This window comes from Arvicanthis niloticus, unplaced genomic scaffold (assembly GCF_011762505.2).
Source record: "Arvicanthis niloticus isolate mArvNil1 unplaced genomic scaffold, mArvNil1.pat.X pat_scaffold_709_arrow_ctg1, whole genome shotgun sequence".
In the NCBI taxonomy this organism is placed as follows: domain Eukaryota; kingdom Metazoa; phylum Chordata; class Mammalia; order Rodentia; family Muridae; genus Arvicanthis; species Arvicanthis niloticus.
This window is the reverse complement of record NW_023046321.1, coordinates 992-20,372: the sequence shown is the minus strand read 5'-3', so window position 1 is coordinate 20,372 and position 19,381 is coordinate 992. Positions and strand designations below refer to the sequence as shown.

General features: G+C 37.5%; 1 pseudogene across 1 annotated transcript; it reads left to right on the top strand.

Moving 5' to 3' along the window:
* Positions 1 to 11,880: 11,880 nt before the first annotated feature.
* Positions 11,881 to 16,492, top strand: LOC117702326 (cytochrome P450 2C6-like; annotated as a pseudogene). Its single transcript, XR_013070391.1, has 5 exons — positions 11,881 to 12,076; positions 13,498 to 13,660; positions 13,848 to 13,997; positions 14,967 to 15,128; positions 16,193 to 16,492. The product of XR_013070391.1 is annotated as a cytochrome P450 2C6-like (transcript).
* The last annotated feature ends 2,889 nt before the right edge of the window (positions 16,493 to 19,381 follow it).

The window sequence follows — 19,381 nt, the reverse complement described above, 5'->3', positions numbered from 1 at the left end:
GGTCATTAGATTGGTGGGTTGGTGTCACTATTGTTCAACCCGATTTCCTGCTTTCCTAGGCTCTATGTCCCCAAAGCTGTGAGTCACAGCTGAGGACAATCCTACTGATTCTTGGGTGTCTCCCTTCTCCTACATCTCCATCACTTCCTGGAGATGCCCCTTACCTCCATGTCCCATGTTATTTGCAGCTGTCCATTCATTCTCATGGCCAACCAGCCATCCTCCTGTACCTCTTCACATCCAACCCTGAATCCCTCAGCACCCTTTCTGATCCCTTCTCCCATTTAGTTCCATGCCCCTATCTGCCTTTCACAATTTCTTTCTCCCTTCCAAGTGAGAATCAAGCATCCTTGATTGTGTTCTTCTTCCAATACAGCCTCCTTAGGTCTATGGAGTGTAGCATGGTTACCTTGTACTTTATGGCTAATATACACTTATAAGTTCAAGACTTTTGGGGATTGGGTTACCTCACTCAGTATGATATTCTCAAGATCCATCCATTTGCCTGTAAAATTCATGATATCTTTGTTTTTTAGACATGAAAGTATTCCATTGTGTAGACATACCACATGTTCTTTATCCATTCTTCAGTTGAGGGACCTCTAGATTGTTTTCAGTTTCTGGGTATTATAAATAAAGCTTCTATTACATAGTTAAGCAACTGTCTTTGTGGTATGGTAGAGAATCTTTTGGACATGTGCCCAGGAGTGATATATATAGGTCTTGAGGTAGAAGTATTCACAGTTTTCTGAGGAAGTGTCAAATTGATTTCCAAAGTGGTTGTACAAGTTTGTATTCCTACCAGCAATGGAGCAGTGTCCCCGTGCTCCACAACCTCACCAGTATGTGCTATCACTTGAGTTTTTGATTTTAGACATTCTGATGTATGTAAGATGGAATCTCATAGTTGTTTTGATTTGCATTTCCATGATGACTAAGGACTTTGAACATTTCTTTAATTGTTCCTCCTACAATTGAGATTTCTCTCTTTAGCTCTGTATCCCATTTTAAATTGGGTTATTTGGGTTGTGGGTATCAAACTTCTTGAATTATTTATAAAATTTGGATATTAGCTTTTTGTCAGATGTAGGGTTTGTTAAGATTCTTCCCCAATCTGCAGGCTGCCATTTGGTCTTATTGACATTATTCTTTGAGTTAGAGAAGATTTGAAGTTTCATGAGGTCTCATTTATCAATTGTTGATCTTAGAACCTTAGATACTGGTGTTCTTTTCAGGAAATTGTCCCCTGTACCAATTTGTTCAAGGATACTTCCCACTTTTTCTTCTATGAGATTTAGTGTATCCGGCTTTCATTTGAAGTCTTTGATCTACTTGGACTTGAATTTTGTGCAGGGTAATAGATACAGTTCTATTTTTATTTTTCTACATGTAGTCTTCCAGTTAGATCATCACCATTTGTTGAAGATGATTTGTTTTTCCCATTGTAGGCTTTATGAAAAATTAAGTGTTCATAGGTATGTGTGTTTATTTTGTGGGTCTTCGATTTGATCCTATTGACCAACTTTTCTGTTTCTGTATCAATACCATTTTTTCACTATTGTGGGCAGTACAGCTTGAGGTCAGGGTTGATGATCCTCCCAGAAGTTCTTTTATTGTTTAGGAGTTTATTTGCATTCATGGGATTCTTATTCTTCCATATGTATTTGAGTATTGCTCCTTCAAGGGCTTTAAAAAGTTCTGTTTGTATTTTTATTGGAATTCCATTTAATCTGTAGATTTCTTTTGGTAAGATGGCCATTTTTTCTTATGTTAATTCTACCTATCCATGATCATGGGAGATCTTTTCATCTTCTGATATTGTCTTCAATTTCCTTTGTCAGACTCAAAGTTCTTGTCATGCAGATCTTTTACTTGCTTGGTTAAAGTTAGACCAAGATATTTTAATATTGTCCATGCTAATCATAAAGTGTGCTGTTTTTCTAATCTCTTGGCCAGTATATTACCTGTATAAAGGAGAGCTACTAATTTATTTGAGTTAAATTTGTATTCAGTCTCTTTGGTGAAGTTGTTTGTCAGTTGTAGAATTTTTGGAGTCACTTGAGTATACTATCATATCATCCACAAATGATAATATCTTGAATTCTTCTTTTTAAATTTGTATCCCCCTGATCTTCTTTAGCTGTCTTATTGCTCTGGCTAGAAATTCAAGTACTATATTGAATAGATAGGTAGAGTGGGGAGCCTTGTCTTTTCCCTGATTTTAGAGGAATTGCTTAAAGTGTGCTTCATTTAGCTCAGTGTTAGCTTCTGGCTTGCTGTATACTGCTTATCTTACGTTTAGGTATATGCCTTATATCCCTGGTTTCTCTAATACTGTTAACATGATGGGGTGTTGGATTTGTCAAAGCAACTAATGAGACAATCATATGATTTTTTTCTTACAGTTTGTTTATATGGTACATTCCTTTAAATTCCTTATATCAAACCATCTCCAAATCACTGGGATGAAGCCTACTTGGTCTTGATGGGTGATTCTTTTTTGTGTTCCTAGATTCTGTAAGTATTTTTTTGAGCATTTTGCATCGATATTCATAAGAAAAATTGTTCTGTAGTTATCTCTCTTCATTTAGTCTTTGTGTGGTTTCAGTATCAGGGTGATTCTGGCTTTATAGAATGAGTGTGGCTGTGTTGGCCCTGTTCCTATTTTGTGGAATAGTTTGAGGAGTATTAGTATCATCTGTTCTTTGAAAGGCAGATAGAATTCTACACTAAACCCATTTGGTCCTGAGCATTTTGTTTGTTTGTTTTTGTTTTTGTTTTTTGTTGTTATTGTTGGGAGACTTTTTATAACTGCTTCTATTTCCTTACGGATTATAGAGATATTTAAATAGTTTAACTGATCTTGATTTAATTTTAGTAAGTGGTATCTGTCTAGAAAACTATCCATTTCATTAACCTTTTTCAATTTTGTTGATTGCAGCCTTTTGAAGTAAGACCTAATGATTCTTTGAAGTTCTTCAATGTCTGTTATTATGTCCCTTTTCATTTCTGATTTTTTTATTTGTGTTTTGTCTCTCTGTATTTTGTTTAGTTTGGCTAAAGATTTGTCTATCTTGTTGATTTTTTTAAAGAACCAACTGTTGGGTTTCATTGATGCTTTCTGTTGTTCTCTTTGTTTTTATCTGATTGATTTCAGCCTTGATTTTGAGTATTTACTGCTTTCTACCCCTCCTTGGTGTACCTGCACCTTTTTCTTCGAGAGCTTTCAGGTGTACTTTTAAATTTTTGTCGTGAGAATGTTCTATTTTATTTATGGAGGCACTTAGTATTCTGTACTTTCCTCTTAGCACTGCTTTCATATTGTCCCATAAATTTGAGTATGATGTGCCTTCATTTTCATTGAATTCTAGAAACTCTTTAATTTCTTTTTTCATTCTTTCCTGAAGCAAAGCTCATTGAGTTGTGAGTTTTTCAATTTCCATGCTTGTGTAGGCTACCTGGTGTTTGTGTTGTTGTGGAAGCTTTTATCCATGGTGTTCTGATAAGATACAAGGTTTTATTTTACTTTTCTTTTTATCTATTGTGGCTTGCTTTGTGACCAGCTATCTGGTCAATTTTGGAGAAGGATTCATGAGATTCTGGGAAGCAGGTATATTTCTTTGTGTTTGGGTGAAATATTCTATAGATATCTGTTAGGTTCATTGGATTCATAATTTTTGTTAGTTTCAACATTTCTCTGTTTATTTCTAGAAGACCTGCCAATTGGTGAGAGCATGGTGTTGTCGAATTCTACTATTAATGTGTGGGGTTTGATGTGAAATTTAAGCTTTAGCAATTTTTTATACAAATGTTATTTCCCTTCTGTGTGTGGGCATAGATGTTCAGAATTGAGATATCATATTGGCAGATTTTTCCTTTGATGAGCTTGACATGTTTTCCATGTCTCTTTGATTAATTTTGGTTGAACATATTTTTTTATTACATATTAAAATGGCTACTCCAGCTTTTCTCTTGGGTCTGTTTGCTTGAAAATGGTTTTTTTCCACATCTTAGGTAATGTCTATCTTTATTTCTGAGGCATGTTTCTTATATATAGTAGAATTATGGGTCCTGATTTTATATCTATTCCATTAGATTTTGTTTTTTTATCAAACAATTGAGTCCATTGATGTTGAGATAGTTAAATGATCAGTGACTGTTATTTCCTGTTATTTTGATGTTGGTGGCAATAGTGTGTGGTGTGTGTGTGTGTGTGTGTTTTGATGGCATGAAATTACTTATTTCATGTGTTTTATGGATATAGTTATCCTCTTTGGGTTGGAATTTTCCTACTAGTATTTTCTGTGGGGCTATATTTGTGGATAGATATTATTTGAATTTGGATTTGCCTTGAAATATTTTGTTTTTTCCCTACCTATGGTGATTAAGAGTAAAAGAGACAGAGCAATATGAGCCAAGCAAAAGATTACTGCTACTGTGGGAGATGGGAAAGCAGGGAATACTATGTGGTATGACTAACACTGAAGACCTAAAGATATCACATGTTTGAGCTATAGAACATGGAGAAATTAACCAGGTATGCTGGTCTGTATGCTGGAAACTATCCATGGAGACCTGTGAGGGGCCAGTTGGAGTGGACAAGGAGTCACATTCTCTGAGGGAGAGTGGGGAGCCAGATCAAGATAGCCACTCTCTTTCACATGCAATATTCTGCTGATGGGCCAGCACAAGCAGGGAGTGAAAGTGTGGCTGAAGCTGATGCTCTGATTGGCACAAAGTGATGAGAGATTGGCAGGGGTCTAGACTAGCAGATAAGGTGCAGTGGCTAGATTAGGGCCACCAGGTGGGAAGTGACTGTGGTGTGCCAAGGCAGCATCTAGTGGCAAAGTTCTGAGATAGAACTCTTCTCCCCGTGAATGTTACAGTTCTTGTATGACAGAAAGTCTCACAGGTATCCTTGATGGAGTAATTCTCCAACCCTTATTTTTTCTGGATAGGATCTTATATACATTTTGGGATGGGTTCAAGTCTGACAGCAGAAGCTTTCTATTTGCTTGGTCTGAGATGTTAGGGATGACTCATCTGCATGTTGAGGGGTTTAGGACACTACCCCTTCATGACTGATTATCACAGTCCTCTCTATGAGGTGCTGTGGTCATGTTATAAGGGCCTGTTCAGGGAGCAGGTGATGCAACTAACATCATCTGGTATAAGGTTTCAGGGCTTCTAAACCCCCTCAAGCTTACCACATTTTTTTGTATGGTTCACTGCCCTGCAAGTCCTCCTTTTTCTTTCTTTCCTCTTTTTTAAAAAATAAAGTAAAGGTGTCAACAGAATAACTGTGTTTATGGTGGAAATAGTTTGATATTGAACCAAAACCTTATTAGTAGTGATCTTTGTAATGTTAGTCATCTGTTATTTTAGAAATTGGATAAGGTGAGTTGTCAAAAGAAGCAAGGCTCCAACGTTTAGTAAGAGGTCAAGGAGGGGAAGAAGCCAAACTACTAAGGGATTAGAGTACCGAGGGGTGGTGGTGTTGGGAGCATACCATCTCTGGAGGTTTCCCTGGAGCTCTTTATGCATTTGTACATCTTGTTCTACTAGCCCAGATTTATTGACATAGAAACAACATTTCCCTTCCTCCCAACTCCCAGCACAACTTTAGTACTTCCCTGTTCAGCAGTCAGTTTGTCCAGAGCCCTCTGTTTTTGGAGAACAACTCCTGATAAGGAGGTTATCTGACATTGAAGGGCCTCAAGAGTGTCTTCAGTGGAGGCCATTGCCTGGTCAAGCTTGTACTTGAAGTCACTGGCCAGATATTGTATTTGGACAAGGGCTGTCCCAGTGGTTCTTGTCTTATCCAGTGAGACAGCAAGGTCCAGTACAATGAGCAGAGAGTACAATGAAGATCTTGCTCTGTCATTTTGGCTTTCTCCCATCTTCAAGGAAAGTTTTTCAGGTGTTTAGAAATAAACCTGGGAACAATTATGACAGGGGTGTAGGAGCCTTGAAAAGGGGATTAATATAGTAACCTAGAACTAGCCTTTGTACCAGAGAAAAGCAAGAGGGTTAACATGTATTGATTTGGTGATGGTGATGTCATGGGCATATGTAAGATGGAGTGTTGTGGAAGATCCTACAAGGTAAAAATGGAGGGTTGGGGTGGGTCAAAGGGAAGAATGTCTTGTGTTTTCCTTGTGGGTAAAGGTCCATAGAGTTCATAAAGGGAAATGTTAATGGGAACAGCTGCTAATAGTAGTTGGGAGAGAGAGAAGCACAGAAAAAAAAAACATTGGGAAGAGTTGGGATGGTTGTTAAGGGAAGGAGGTCAGCTGTATATTGGATATATTGTATCTAGAAACAGTCGAATGGAGCTTCCTCTGAGGTTGATTTTTCTGTTGAAGAATATTAATGTGGGTAAATACTGATTTAGAGACAATAACAAGCTCATGGGAGACAAGCGATGGAATATTTGGCACAGCCATTAGGGAAGAATTTACACATGACTCTGGTTAACCAATGTTCATCCCATGGGTCACTGATGGAAAGCTGAAAATGAGTTTTAACATTGGTGAAAATGGTGCTGCCTTTGCAGGTGAATTAAATTTTGTGTCTTCAATGTCTGTAACCTCCATATGTAGAGACCTGGAGATATTCAACTGTATTTCAGGAAGGAAGGAGGAGAAAAGAGCTGGTGTGGGTCTATGTTGGGTTCAGGAGGTGAAATGCAGGGAGTTTGATTGCACTTATTCCACTAGGCCACTGCTGGGTGGGTGCTGGGCTTCAGAGAAGGTCGGAGACACTGCCACAGTGGTAGGAAAGCTCAGTCTGAGAGGTGGAACAACTGGAGCTTATTTATGTGTTCTGGGCCTGCAATAAGGCCAGGGTCATAGGGTTGTCAGACACTTGGACATCCATACATCACTGAGAGTTGTGGAAGAGCTGAGAATGGAATTCTGGCCCACAGGCTGAACACTGGTGTCTAGCCTGGGGCTGGGGGAAAGGGGAGCTCTGTCTTGTTTCAGAGGTGATTGTCCTTAGTTTGGTGGTGTTTGTGAGTACAGAGAGGCCTTCTACAGAAGAATTCGGCTGAGGCTCAACAGTTGAATGGCTTCATCATGGATCTCCCCAGTGGATCTTGATGAAAGAGACAGTTCATGTTTCTAAATGTTTATTGACTGATCATGGAGAAAAATAGATGCATACCATACCAACATCTCATGGTGGATCTGAGATTAAATACCTTTTGCAGGGAAGAATATCTGGAAAAGGGTACTTATTACTTAAGCCGTCATGTTCTCTAGGTACCTCATTAGCAAGGAGAACACTGTCCTGGGCCTACATGACCACAGGCCACATTTTCTTAAGTGGGGAGTGTGGCATGTGTTTCAGGCTGGAAATCTGGCAGGGAATGATGAGTTTTTTAAGTCTTAGGAGTGTGCCTACCAAGTCTTTAGGAATCAAACCCCCTCTACCTTACCAAGCTTCCTGTCATTGTTTTACTATCCTACAGGCTGGGGGTAGTGGAGACGGAATCTGAATGTAGGGGGATCTCAATCCTGATACAGCATCCTTCAAGTGGGCAATCCTGCATCCCTATGAATTTGTTGTGTCCTAGTGAAGAATCTGTAGTTGTAGGTGTAGGGAAGGCTAGGAGGAGGCTGAACTGTAGCTGAGTTAGTATGACCATTGACAAAAACAGCCAAGAGAATAGAGGAGAGGGAATGTTGTAGAGGAAACATGGCCTGGGTAGCAGTCATCAGGTCTTGGATGCTTTTTTCAGGAGATCTTTTTGTTTCCCTAGGTTTGATCCTTCCTCCTCCTCTTCCTCCTCATCTTCCTCCTTTTCCTCCTTTTCCTCCTCCTCCTCCTCCTCCTCCTCCTCCTCCTCCTCCTCCTCCTCCTCCTCCTCCTCTTCTTCTTCCTCCTCCTCTGTCTTTCATTTGCCAATGAGAGGCCATTTTCTTGACTGTTGGGGTGGTGTCAGACATTTCTGGCAGGAACCCAGATAGTCTTAGGCTGGTCCTGTGGGAAAACATAAGCAAACCACTTTCAGTTGTAAGAAAATGGTCTCATTCCTTCCAAATTCCATTCAAAGGATCATACCCTTGTACTTGGGTAGAGGAAGTGAATTTTGGTGTGTGTCAATCGAGGGTGATTGGAGGATGTATCGAGTTTTTATTGATGTTAAATATGTTTAGTGTAGTCAGAGCTATTATTAATTATATATTAGGGGGTAGGCAGTTGTCTTTTGTTTTAGAAGTTGGGCTTTTAAGGTTTAATATTTTTTTTTCTACTACTTCTTGGCCCCGAGGGTTGTGAGGAATCCCTGTATGTTGGACAATTTCCCAATATGTGTAGAAGGTTTTGAATTGAGAGCTAGTGAGGGAAGGGCCATCATCAGTTTTTATCAGTTAAGGAATGTCTATGATGGTAGAGGTGGAGAGCATATGATGAATTAACCTTTTTGAGTTTTCACTTGTTTGGGCTGTAGTCCATATAAAATAAGAGTATGTATCCATTGTAAAAAAAACAAGTTTTTCATGACTCAGTTTACCATGAGGTATTGAATTTGAGGTCTCAGGGTTTGGTGTCCATTGTTTTTAAAGCTGAGAGGGTAATAATGGATGCAGAAGAGAAGCAAATTTTTATCATGCTTTGGAGTTGATCAAGGGGGATATGGGTGTGTATATATATTTGTGTGTTTGTGTATAAATAGAATTGGTCGTTTTGTTCAGTGGATCCCCCACAGCTTAGCACAAATGACTTCATGATGGGAGTACCATTTAGGATATAAAACTCAGAGCACAGACAATGCTACCTGCTAAAATGAAAACAAAACAAAATAAAACAAAACAGAAACTAAAAAAAAAAACCCAAAAACCAAATAAGACCTTAATTATCAAAGTCCAGTTCTGGGAAAGTCTCTAGATCTTTTAACCTTGTTTTTTGGCTTTGGTAGTTCTGCTTCTAGCTAATCATTCTTGTTAACTGAATTATGCCAACATAAACTATGGTTTATGTGCTTAAACGTTCATTATGAGTTAGGTTTGGGGATACACTGAGATCCAGAACAAACAATATTACTAGCTGGGTAACAAATTTTCTATTGGCTTAAACCTATGTTTGAGCAGTCTTCCTAGGTAGGTGCCCTATGAAAGTAATCTTTTAAGTTACATCTTGTTACCTGCTTCCTGTATTCTTTCTTATAAAGACAGTTACTCTCTATTGTCCTTCCTGATGTTGGGGTAAGGATGGTGTGGGCAGCCCTTTGAAAACCAATGCTGTATGTTGTATCCCATCCTGAACCTTTAGCTCAGACCAGTTCTGAGACCAGTTCAGTAGAGGAGGACCAGTGTCATGCTGTCTATGTACTGATACTTCTGAAGGTGAGGAGTAGCTCCAGATTTTACCAGCCACCCACAATGATTATGGTGAGAAATACAACAGGTTATGACATATGTCTCTAATTACTCCTCAGACTCTGTCCTCAGCTAGTGCCCTGGGATTTGAAGTCATTAGAATCTCACCAACTTAAGAATTCACCAATTTCCAATATAAATTCCAATATAATTTTTTATGATTTTTAGTATATCCTATGACTAATAAAAGGAAGTTTGTTTCTTTGGGATTTTAGGTCAACATGAGTCAAGTAACAAATTCTGCTTACATCATACAGGTAACAGGGCAAGATGACCTTGGGTCACCAAAGGTCTAACGATCAACAAAATAAAACTTTTCTGACCTCCATGTCAGAAAATGATGGTCTAATTATTAACTAGATTTGGAATATCATTAAGATCATACTTTCCTGACCTCTATGTTAAAAAAATAACAATTTAATTATTAACTAAACTTATGTTTGTTTTGAATAGGTCAGGATAAGGTTGATACTCATTCACAATCAGTAAAGGCTGGTGGATGCAATAGAACTGAATGTCTATATTAAGAAAACCAGGGCAAGATAAGGACTCAAACCCTGTCTCTACTACCTACCGTCTCTGTCATCCTAGCCAAAGAACAGAATCTTAAAGGCTCAGTTTTTAATCCCCAGTGGATTTTGGCTTTGACAAAGAAGGTAGGAAGAATCCAAAGAAATACTGATGTGAGCATTTTAAGAATATCCACTACATAATATAGTCTTAAAAGACAATTTTCTGTTTTAAGACAGCTTAGCAGTATCTGCTTAGTCAACTTAAAACACCTATGAAGATATTTCTAAACATCAATCCTTTGCTTGTGTTTTGCCATTATAATTAGAATAACATAGATCATTACATTAATATTTGAATTTATGAAGTCTTTGTCCTCATGTTTCATTCTGAGCAGTCTGGTCATTTTATACTATGATTTATAACATTCCCAAGCACCTATGATTTATTAAAGCCACAGAAACTGCTCTTTATTCAACCTTCTTTATTTGTTATATAGTAATTTTTTATTCTTATTAAGTACAGAATTATGATGACGAAGTTTATGTCAACTTGACACAAGGTATATTCATTTGGAAAGAAGAAAGTTCAATTGAGGAAATGTCTCCCTAAGATCTGGCTGATAGGCATATTCTTAATTAGTAATTGGTTGAAGAGGGCCCAGCTCATGATGGGTGGGGCCATCATGGGATGGTGGTCCTGGGTTTTAGGAGAGAGCAGGATGAGCAAACCATGGGAAACAAACCAGTAAGTGGAACGCCTCCATGACCTCTGCATCAGATCTTGTTTCCTGAACCCTGCCCTACTTGAGTTCTTATTTTGACTTCTTCCAATGGTGAACCATGCTGTGGAATTGTAAACCAATTAAAGCCCTTCCTTTCCAATTTGCTTCTGGTTATGATATCTTATCACAGCAATAGTAACTCTAGTTTAGACAAGAATAAAAAATACAAAACACCTTTTCTGGGGAAGACAATACAGTCAAGGACTCACAGTTCTTCAAGTATTTTCTGCTCAGTTATCTGAGTCTCTGTGGTCAGTTATACTGAGTTAGACTCAGTTGTAGAGTAATATGAAGGGGAAAATCCCAGTCCTTTTCTTAGGTACATTTTCTTAGGTATATAGCTGTTTTCGTGGAACTCCTAACAGTGGGTGTGGCTCTTAAGCTTGCTCTTGAAACTCTTTTCCTTCCTACTGTGTTGTTTTATCCAGCCTCAATATGAGGGCTCTTGTCTTGTCTTACTGTACCTTGAGTTGCCCAGTTTGACTGGTATGTCTTGGACTTTCTGAACAGAAAACAGAGGGGTAGTAAATCTTGGGAGAGGAGAGGTGTGAGAAACAAGGAGAAGTGGAGGGATGAGTGGCCTGGATGTATGGTATTAGACAAGAACCTATTTTAAATAAAAAATTGTAATAAAATCACAGTGAATAATTATGGCCATAAGAAAATATCATTAGTTCATTTTTTCTTTCTATGAACTGTTTGATACTTACAGTTCTTCTGTTTGGCTTTTCACTCTTTAAAAAAAACCAACAGTCTTGATTTTCCATGACTTGTGTTGTACAGTGGTCAAGGACATGAGAATACATCATCTTTTATTCAACATGTCTGAGTAACACTAGACACACTTTGTTTACTTAGTAGTGTTTGACAGAGTCTGCTAAATATTTATAAAGATACACTTATTGAGAATGCATGTGTAAATATTTAAGGTAACAAATATTTTAAACATACAGTTAAATATTCAGTTAAACCTGAGTGTGGTCGCTCATGCATAAAATTTTAACCTTGGGAAGAGAAAGCAATGAGTAGATAGTATGAGCTATACCATGAGATGTTTAAGCAGGAAGAACAGCTGATTTTTGTCATTATCACTAGGATAAAGTCCATGCAAAGACAGATTAAAGAGCAGCAGCTAGCTGATTAGTCAATTATGATGTCATATTGATTCTGCAGCCACACTATAAAAGCTCTGTGCTGCCTGATCACAGCTGTGTCAGTAAGGAGGAGCTCAATGGATTTGATCACATTCCTGGTGCTCAGCCTCTCCTGTCTCATTCTCCTCTCTCTCTGGAGACAGAGCTCTGGTAGAGGGAAGCTTCCTCCTGGCCCCACCCCTCTTCCAATTATTGGCAATTTCTTCCAGCTAGATGCAAAGAACATCACCCAATCCTTAACCAATGTAAGTATGCCTTATGCTCTTCTAGCACCTTACAAAGAAAGGTAACTCAAATTCTTAAAAATTTCTTTTCATTTTGAGATTATAATTACAGAATTATTATTTTGAGATTATAATATATTCCTCCTTCCCCTTTCTCTTTCCAAACCCTCCTATATACTCCTTATTTTTCTTTTATAAAATTCATGACCTATTCTTTTATTAATTGTTGTTACATGCATATATGTACATTTATATACATATATTTCTAAATTTAATCTGTATAGTTTTGATAATGTTATTTTTGTGCATGTTTTCAGGACTGGCCAGAAGAGTATTGTAATCAATGATGTGAAGTTAAAAACCTGTAAAGTTGCAATTCTTGTTCCCTCCAGAAATTGAGGGAGAAGCAATTTCTATTGTGAATTAGAGAACTTTTGGTTCTTCGCATATTATAATAACATTTTCAAAATTGTAAATATTATATATACTTCTTCCCATCTTTATTGTTTGCTGTTTTCCACATTTTATTGTTTTGCTAAAAGTGCCTGTAAAAGGGCACATTACATCATCCACCAACTCAGGTAGCATTTTAGAGTTGTGTTTTCATTGGCATTAGCATTTAGTGCTGAAGTTCTCTGAATAACTGGTGTTTTATTAAGAGAAAATACCTATAGATGTACAGTAACAGAAAATAAGAGAACTAAACATATTTGATACTATCCACATCGACTTTTATTTTATGAGCAGGGCCATGAATGCCTCAGGTTATGAAACTGTTCTCTTAGCAGGTCCAATGCTTCAGTAGTATCCACTCACCACATTTGTAGTAATAATAGAATGAAGTTGGAGTCCTCACTATGGATTTCCACTCCTCATCCTGGGACTAAGTTCCACAGAAAAAGCTTTACAGGTGTTCCAGAAACAGTTATCTGAGCATTGATACTTTTTTAGTATTGAGTGAACATGAAATTAGATTGTCCAGGCATCAAGTGATTAAAAAAAAGCAGAGTACCAATGTTGATTATTATTACTATTACTTTTATTATTGTTATCATTGCTATTATTATTTATTCATGACCAAATGTTGCCTATTATTCCCCCCTTGCAGAGTTTTTCTCCATTCATTCTCCCCTTTGTTTCTGAGAGGTGCCCCTCAGTTCTCCTCCTCCCTGGGGTATCAAGTCTCTATAGGATTAAGCATATCATCACCCACTGAGGACAAACAATGTAGTCCTCTGCTATATGTGTGCCAGGAGCTGTGGATTAGCCTGTATATGCTATTTAGTTGGTGGCTTAGTCTCTGGGAACTCCCAGGAGTCCAGGTTAGTTAACACTGTTGGTCTTCCTATGGAGTTGCTGTCTTCTTCAGTTCCTCCAATCCTTCCCCTACTCTTCCTTACTCTTCCTACCATTCAATGCTCGTTTTGCTTTCCAATTTTCAGTTCTCAAAAGTTTATGGACCTGTGTTTACTCTGTACTTTGGCATGAAGCCCACTGTGGTTTTGCATGGGTATGAAGTTGTGAAAGAAGCCTTGATTGATCATGGGGAAGAGTTTGCTGAAAGAGGAATCTTCCCACTAGCTGATAAAACGAATAAAGGACTTGGTAAGTAAGTGTGCATGTTAATTTGTGAGCTGGGCAGCATTCACAGGGAGGAAGAAGGCAGAATGCAGAGGCCAGACTTGATTCTGGGGCTCAGATTGGGCCTCTCTATGGTTGTCTTTGAAGATGCCCCTTTCTCTTTCAGGGATTACATTGTAATGTCCATTCCTACTTTTTTCTTTTTTTTTAGGAATTGTTTTTAGCCATGGAAATAGATGGAAAGAAATAAGACGCTTTACACTCACGACTCTGCGGAATTTGGGCATGGGGAAAAGGAGCATTGAGGACCGTGTTAAAGAGGAAGCACAGTGCCTTGTGGAGGAACTGAGAAAAACCAATGGTGAGCAAAGCTTTGTGTTTTGACTTTTACATTCTCTTGTAGGTCAGAGTACAAAGGATCTATTGGTATTATTCTTTCTGAAAAATTTTTCTGTTGCTTTTTAAAATTAGATATCATGAACACAATTTTTATTTTAATTTTGTAATGAGTTACATCCTTAGAATAAACATTCCTTATTTATAGCTGGTTATTTTATTAGAGATCAATTGCGATTGATAATGGTGGTAGTGATGTCATCTACATTTATGAATCCCAAACCAGACAATATTTGTTTTCATTTTGTTGAAATACTTTGGTCTTCCCAATTTCACTGATGTGTCAAGGTGTACTGAACGCTCAATTTTATAATCCTGGGTACTTATGAGACAAAGTACATTTTTCATTCCTTAGCTGTGTGTTATAGAATTTTATCATTATTTGAAAATCTATCATGGTTTGTTTTTGTTGTAATTTGTATGTTTTAAGAAATTGCCCATGTCAGCATTAATCTGCAAATCACAAACTTAACAAAAAATCTTGTTTAACTAAACCTGAACTGTTTTCCTTTTAGAGAAATATTTCATATTTCTCTAAATATATTATAGATCTGTTTTTTGTTCTGTAAACCAGTTCTGTCTGAAGCCACTGTTTTGCCTTAGGAGATGAGCAGATCTTAATTTGCTGTCATTGTGAAAGCTACTTACCCAGAAAAGTACCTCTTTCAGAAGACTCAGGTTATCTGCTTAAATTCTTTAGACCATTTTTTAAAGTTCTTTCTTCAAAATAAAGTAAAGACTGAAAGTCATGTTTTAGTGAAGTTCATATTTACAGTAATAATGTTTCCATATATGCTGAATATTTAACTGTTAGAGGAATTTGTTGATAAAACACTGCTTAAAGTTTTCTAAAGGGACTTTACACATTAACAAGGATGAGGTGCCTACTTGGTATATTTTTCACAATATTTTACTATTGTTTCCAATTCCTCAGGCTCACCCTGTGATCCCACCTTCATCCTGGGCTGTGCTCCATGCAATGTCATCTGCTCCATTATTTTCCGGAACCGTTTTGATTATAAAGATCAGGATTTTCTTATCTTGATGGAAAAACTCAATGAAAAACATCAAGATTCTGAGCAGTCCCTGGATGCAGGTGAAGAAAAATTTCTTTCCTCCTGAAAACAAACTTACGACCATTCTTTCTCACAGGTCAAATTACATGTGGACTAATAGTGAAGTGATGATACCCATGTCCTGCCTAGAGTATTATGGAAAGAGGACATCTGGAAGAAACTTCTAAGTCCTTAGCCTAACAAAAGAGAAAAACAAAGGAGAAATGCCAAGATGGATCATGCTGCTTAGTCCTTGTATGATGTTTTTTTTTTTTTTTTTAATTATTGAGTTTCAGAGAGCTATTTCTATTAATTAATTTTTTGTGATTTTGAGAAAGATATCTAGTCACTCATAGAACATTCTTGCACTACCGACAAATTCTTGTACTGTCAACAGTTACTACCTACTCATTCCAGTATTTAGCAGAAATACCTTAGTTTATATAGATATTACTCTGCTAAAGAAAATTCGGCATAATGACTCAGGAAGCACTGAAATCATTGATGCTTTATTTTGCATCCTCCCTGACAAGGGACCAGGAAGAAATGACAATATGAATTGTTTTAATGGTGTGCAGACCATCAAAACCTATCTTTTTCACTATCTTTCCTTGTGATGTATTAGCATCTCCTGTTCTCTGCCTATAAAGTTGTTATGGACCACAGATAAGTCAATAAAGGTGTGTAACTGTTGTCAAATCATCTTTAGAGGCCCACTCATTTCTATAGTCTCGCATCATGTTAGAGGTTGGCTGATTGGAAAGGTTTCTGCAGTCAGTCAGTTAACCTATTACCTTAACATCTACTGGCATCTAAAATGTATGAATTCCATTAGTTTGTACTATATATTTCAAATTTATCAGCAAAATTGAATTATTACTAACTGTGGAAAAACTTATTATGAACCTTGATTATTTGGGCAGGATTTTCTACATCAATTCTTCTAATAGAATAGAAAATTACTATATATAAATGGAGCAACTCTTCTTTAAGGTGAACATGAGTCATAAATGTAACTATAATCTAAATCAGGCTTGTTATAGTATGTATATGTTTCTTTATTATACCTAATGCATTTAATAAATTCTTGTTTTTTTTCTTGTAGTTCTGCACTATGTTTCCTGTTTTCATTGATTATTGTCCAGGAAGTCATAAGACATTAGTTAAAAATCTTTGTTATACTAAAAACTACCTTCTGAAGAAAATAAAAGAACATCAAGAATCACTGGATGTTACAAATCCTCGGGACTTTATTGATTATTACCTGATTAAGTGGAAGCAGGTAAAGTTGATATACACTCATCTATTTGATTTTTCAAGTATTTCCTTATTCACTGAATACTTACATATTTGCTATAGTTATATAAAGGATCAGTCCAATGTCATTTGAAAACAAACTTGAATATTTATTGGATTTGTGAGAATACAGGATGCATTCAGGAACACACATAAAGGAAGTTGGTTAATTAGAACACATTAACATTTATCTTCACATAAAAAAGCAATTTAGCTGAGGAGAAAGACAGTACAAAGTGCAGGAGAGAGGGTAACAGACTTTGATTATGTGATCGAGTGTAAGCTCTTGTGTCCAATAAGCTTTGTATTCTCTGTCTTTAACTGCTTCTCCAAATCCATGTCAGTACGTGATTTTCATTTATTATTTAACACACTGTATAAGAAAAAGTATTCATATATAATTATCAATTTGCGACTTAAGCATTTTTGAACAGGAAAATAGAGTTTATTTTTATTTTATTGTGTTTTCATTCTGAACTTTTTTTTACAGTTCAGTCTTTATCCCCCTCCCTGTCTGCCATCTGATCGTTCCTCATCCCATACTTCCCACAATCTCCAAGAGGATGCTCTCATCATACTCACTCCACCAGACCTCTCAATTCCCTGATGTCTCAATTCTCTCAAATGTTAGATGTATCATCTCTCACTGAGGCCAGACCAGGCAGTTCTTTGCTGTATATGTGTTAGGGACTTCATATCAGGTGGTGTTTGCTTCCTGGTTGGTTGCTCAGTGTCTGAGAGATATGAGGGGTCCAGGTTCACTGAAACAGCTGGTCTTCCTATGTGGTCTTCCTCTCCCTCATCTTCTAGCTTTTCCCTAATTCAACCACAGTGGTCCCAGCTTCTGTACATTGGTTGTGTGTAAATATATGCATCTGACCTTTTTCAGCTGCTTGTTGGGTCTCTCAGGACAGTCATGCTAGGCTGCTGTTTGTAAGCACACCATAGCATCAGTAATAGTGTCAGATCTTGGAGCCTCACCTTGAGCTTGATCAAATTTGGGCCTGTCACTGGACCTTCCTTTCCCTCAAGATCTTCTCCATTTTTGTTCTCTGCCATTGTTTCGACAGGACCAATTCTGGGTCAGAGTTTTGTCTGTGGGATGGTAATTCCATCCCTCTACTTGATGTTCTATCTTTCTACTGGAGGTGGACTCTACAAGTTTCTCTTCCTTAGATGAAATGTAGAACATCTAAGGTCCCTCATTTTGAGTCCTGATAATCTCTCAGGTCACAGGTCCTCTGATACATTCTAGAGGTTCCTTCCCACCTCCCGAGTTTTCCTTTTTCTATTCTTTTAGCTGGCTCTCAGGGCTTTAGGTCCTGTTTTTTTCCCAAACCCTGATCATGTCCTCCTTTTTGCCTCCCTGTCCTCCTTCCCTCCCTCTCCCAGCTACCCATGATTGCTTTCTTCTCCTCCAAGTGGGACTGAGGCATCCCTCACTTGGGCCTTTCAGCATGTTAACATTCTTGCATTCTGTGGACTGTATCCTGGGTATTCTTTTCTTTTTTTTGGCTAATATCCACTTATTAATGAGTAGATATGGGTTTGAGTTACCTCACACAGGATATCTTCTAGTTCCATCCATTTTCCTGCAAAACTCAGGATGTTCTCGTTCTCAATAGCTGAGCAGTATTTCATTGTGTAAATGAATCATGTTTTCTTTATCCATTCTTCAGTTGTGGGACATCTGGGTTGTTTCCAGCTTCTTGCTATAAAAAGCAAGGCTGCTATGAACATAATGGAACATGTGCTACTGTGGCATGGTGGGGTATCTTTTGGGTATATGCCCAAGAGTGGTATAGCTGGGTCTTCAGGTAGGTACATTTCCATTTTTTTGAGGAACTTCCAGACTGATTTCCAGACTGGTTGTATCAGTTTACAATCCCACCAGTAGTGGAGGAGGGTTCTTCTTTCTTCACATCCTTGCCAACATAGGCTGTCACCTGAGGTTTTGATCTTAGCCATTCTGATTGGTGTAAGGTGGACTATCAGGGTCATTTTGATGTGCATTTCCCTAAATACTAAAAACTTTGAACATTTCTTTAAGTGCTTCTCAGCAATTCGAAATTCCTCTGTTGTGAAATCTCAGTTTAGTTCTATACCCCATTTTTTGATTACATTTTTTTGTCCTTTTGGTGATTTGCTTCTTGAGTTCTTTATATATATTTTGGATATTAGCCCTCTGTCTGATGTGGAGTCAGTGAAGGTTTTTTTTCCCAATGTATAGGTGTCCGATTTGTCCTATACACTGTTCTTTGCCTTACAGAAGCTTTTCAGTTTCATCAGGTCCCATTTATCAATCTTGGTTTTAGATCCTAAGCCACTGGAGTTCTGTTTAGAAAATTTCCCCCTGTGCCAATGAGTTTAAGGCTCTTTTTCACTTTCTCTTCTATTAGAGTCAGTGTAACTGGTTTTATGTTGAGGTCATCGATTCACTCAGACTTGAGCTTTGTGCAAGGTGACAAATATATACTTATTCTCATTTTTCTACATACGGACTGCCAGTTAGACCATCACCATTTATTGAAGGAGCTTTCCTTTTTCTATTGTATATTTTTTGTCTTCTTTGTCAAAGATCATGTGTCTGGAAGTGTTTGGTGTTATTTCTAGGTCTTCATTTCTATTCCATTCATTGACCTCTCTGTCTCTGTACCAATACCAAACAGGTTTTAATCATGATTGTTCTCTATTATAGCTTGAGGTTAGAAATGGTGATTCCCCCAGAAGTTCTTTTATTGTTAGAATTTTTTTTTTTTTTTTTATTCTGGATTTTTTGTTTTTCCAGATGAATTTGAGAATTGCTCTTTTCTTGTCTTTGAATAATTGCATTTGTGTTTTGGTGGGGATTGTGTTGAATCTGTCAATTGCTTTTGGTAGGATGGCCATTTTACTTTGTTAATTCTACCAGCCCATAAGCATGGGACATCTATCCTATTCTGAGGTCTTCTTAGATTTCTTCTGGAGAGCCTTGAAGCTCTTTTTTTATTTTATTTGG